Here is a 3,785-nt window from a genome sequence, read left to right as displayed (position 1 = left end):
GGAATTTATCAGACTAGAAATTTAAAACAACTGTGATTAATATGCTAAGGTCTCTAAAGTATAAAGTAGATAGCAGGCAATAACAGAAGGCAAGCAAGTATAGATATAGAAAGCCTCAGGAAAAAAAAAAGAAATGCTAGAGATAAAAAGCACTGTAACAGAAATGAATACTTTTGATGGGCTTATTAGTAGACAAGATAGTGCAGAGGAAAATCTCTAAGCTAGAGGAAAAGCCTTGAAAACTTTAAAGCAAAGAGAACAAAGATTGAGAAAAACAGAAAAGAATATCCAAGGACTGTGGGAAGGACTGTGGGACTATCCAAGGACTGTGACTGAAGGAAAAGAGAGAAAGAACAGAATAAATACTTGAAACAATGATGATCAATTTCCCCCCAAATTAATGTCAGCTACCAAACTGCAGATCCAAGAAACTAGGAGAATGTCAAGGAGGATAATGGGGGGGCTACACCCAGCCCTATCATTTTCAAACTACAGAAAATCAAAGATAAAATCCTGAAAGAGGCCGGGGAAGGGGGGGGATTAAAAAACAAATCAAAAACAACTTCCACCTTACCTACAGAAAAATAAAGATAAGAATTACATCAAACTTCTCTTCTGATACGATGTGAGCAAGAGGAGCTTGAAATGAAATATTTAAAGTGTTGAGAGGGCACCTGGGTGGCTCAGCCATTTAACCATCTGACTGTTGATTTTGGCTCAGGTCCTGACTGCAGGACTGTGAGATCCAGCCCCAGGTGGGGCTCCTCACTCATTGCAGAGTCAGCTTAAGATTCTGTCCCTTGCCCTCTGCTCCTCCCCCACTCCATCACGAGGGTGGACACACATGCTCTCTCTCTTTCTAAAAAAAAGAAATAAAAATAAAGTGTTGAAAGGAAAAAAAAATCACCAACTTAGAATTCTGTGCCTTGGAAATTATCTTTCAAAAGTGAAGAAGCAATAAAGATTTGCTCAGAACAATAAAAACTGAGGGAATTTTTTGCCAACAGACCTGACTTGCAAGAAATGTTAAAAGAGGGCACCTGGGTGGCTCAGTGGGTTAAGCCACTGCCTTCGGCTCAGGTCATGATCTCCGGGTCCTGGGATCGAGTCCCGCATTGGGCTCTCTGCTCAGCGGGGAGCCTGCTTCTCTCTCTCTCTCTCTCTCTCTCTCTCTTTCTCTCTCTCTCGGCCTGCCTCTCTGCCTACTTGTGATCTGTCCCTGTCAAATAAATAAATAAAAAATCTTGGAAAAAAAGAAAAAGAAATGTTAAAAGAGGCAGACCACCTCCAAGGTGTTTCCTGTCAGTAACAGAATCATCATGATTCTTCAGAGGCTCTTCCGGTTCTCCTCTCTTATATGGTCTGCAGTCTCAGTTTATATGAGGAGGAACATTAGTGTGACAGCAGTGGCACTTAATAAGGAACTTGTTCCTGTAGAGAAACCCTTCCTGGACAAGACTGGAGAATACAAAAGTAAGTGACAGGCGTCTGGAGAACCCATTGATACTGGCCCAGAGTACCAGCAAGACCTAGACTGGGAACTTCTTAAGCAAATGTACAGTAAAGCAGATATGAATATGTTCTGGACTTAAAATTTGAAGACCCTAAATTTGAAGTCATCAAAAACTGCCAAACCTGAAGAAATAATGTAAATTTTGGGGGGGAATTTGTCCTAGATTAGTTGTACAACTGGATCAGAATAAATTTCTGATTTCTCAGAATGAGAAAGTCGTAGGGTAGCTCATTTCTCATTTCTCAACTGCCAAAAAAAAAAAAATTTTTAAAAGAACTTTTCTAACTCAATTTTTTAAATTTAAATTCTATTAATTAACATATAATGTATTATTGGTTTCAGAGGTACAGGTCTATGATTCATCAGTCTTATATAATACCTAGTGCTCATTACCTCACATGTTCTCTTTAATGTCCCTTTGTTTCCTATGATTAAGAATCTCTCATGGTTTATCTCCTACTCTGGTTTCATCTTGGTTTTGGTTTTGTTTTTTGTTTTTTTCTCCCTCTCTTTTCCTCTAACCTTCTGTTTTGTTTCTTAAATTCCACATATATGATAATTGTCTTTCTCAGATTGTCTTATTTCGCTCAGCATAATACCCTCTAGTTCCATTCTACATCGTTGGAAATGGCAAGATTTCATTTCTTTTGATGGCTGCATAGTATTCCTATATATATATATATCTATAGATATATATATATGGCTAAAGAAGATGTGATTATACATACATACATCTATATACATATATATGTATAAGATGTGATTATACATACATACATACGTATAGATTGCATGTATGTATGTATGTATGTATAATCACATCTTCTTTACATACATACATACATATAGATGTATGTATGTATGTATGTATGTATAATCACATCTTCTTTGTCCATTCATCTGTTGATGGACATCTAGGTTCTTTCCATAGTTTGGCTATTTGGACATTGGGCATTGCTATAAACATAAGGGTGCACGTGCCCCTTCGGATCACTACATTTGTATCTTTAGGGAAAAAACCCAGTAGTGCAATTCCTGGGTCGTAGGGTAGCTCTATTTTCAACTTTTTCAGGAACCTCTATGCTGTTTTCCAGAGTGGCTGCACCAGCTTGCATTCCCACCAACAGTGGAGGTGGGTTCCCCTTTCTTCACATCCTCACCAACATCTGTCATTTCCTGACTTGTTAATTTTAGCCACTCTGACTGGTGTGAGGTGGTAAGTATCTCATTGTGGTTTTGATTTGTATTTCCCTGATCCTGAGGGATGTGGAGCACTTTTTCCTGTGTCTGTTGGCCATCTGGATGGATGTCTTCTTTGCAGAAATATCTGTTCATGTCTTCTGCCTATTTCTTGATTACTTTGTTTGTTCTTTGGGTGTTGAGTTAGATATATTCTTTGTAGATTTTGGATACTAGGCCTTTATCATATCATGATATGTTATTTGCAAATATCTCCTCCCATTCTGTAGATTGTTTTGGGGTTTGTTGACTGTTCCCTTTACTGTGCAAAAGCTTTTGATCTCGATGAAGTCCCAGTACTTCATTTTTGCCTTTGTTTCTCTTGTCTTTGGAGACATATCTAGCAAGAAGTTGCTGCAGCTGAGGTCAAAGAGGTTGCTGCCTGTGTTCTCCTCAAGGATTTGATGGATTCCTGTCTCACATTTAGATCTTTCATCCATTTGGAGTCTATTTTTGTGTGTGGTGTAAAAAAATGGTCCAGTGTCATTCTTTTACATGTGGCTGTCCAATTTTCCCAACACCATTTGTTAAAGAGACTGTTTTTTTCTCCATTGGACTTTCTTTCCTGCTTTGTCAAAGAATAGTTGACCATAGAATTGAGAGTCCATTTCTCTCTATTCTGTTCCATTGATCTATATGTCTGTTTTTGTGCCAGTATCATACTGTCTTGATGATTACAGCTTTGTAATAGAATTTAAAGTCTGGAATTGTGATGCCAGTGGTTTTGGTTTTCTTTTTCAGTATCCCTCTGGCTATTTGGGATCTCTTCTTGTTCCATACAAATTTTAGGATTATTTGTTGCAGCTCTGTAAAAAAAAAGTTGATGGTATTTTGATAGGGATTGCATTGAATGTGTAGATTGCTCTAGGTAAGCATAGACATTTTAACAATATTAGTTCTCCCAATCCATGAACATGGAACATTTTTCCATTTCTTTGTGTCTTCCTCAATTTCTTTCATGAGTGTTCTGTAGTTTTCTCAGTACAAATCCTTTGCCTCTTTGGTTCAGTTTATTCCTAGGTATCTTGTGGTT

At 37.8% G+C, this 3,785-nt stretch overlaps 1 pseudogene; it reads left to right on the top strand.

Annotated features, from left to right (window-relative positions):
* The first annotated feature begins 1,319 nt into the window (after positions 1 to 1,319).
* LOC125096097 (ATP synthase-coupling factor 6, mitochondrial-like) lies at positions 1,320 to 1,639 on the top strand (annotated as a pseudogene).
* Positions 1,640 to 3,785: the final 2,146 nt, after the last annotated feature.

This window comes from Lutra lutra, chromosome 3 (assembly GCF_902655055.1).
Source record: "Lutra lutra chromosome 3, mLutLut1.2, whole genome shotgun sequence".
NCBI classification, from domain to species: domain Eukaryota; kingdom Metazoa; phylum Chordata; class Mammalia; order Carnivora; family Mustelidae; genus Lutra; species Lutra lutra.
The sequence above is the reverse complement of the archived record's forward strand: the minus strand, read 5'-3'. Positions and strand labels throughout refer to the sequence as shown.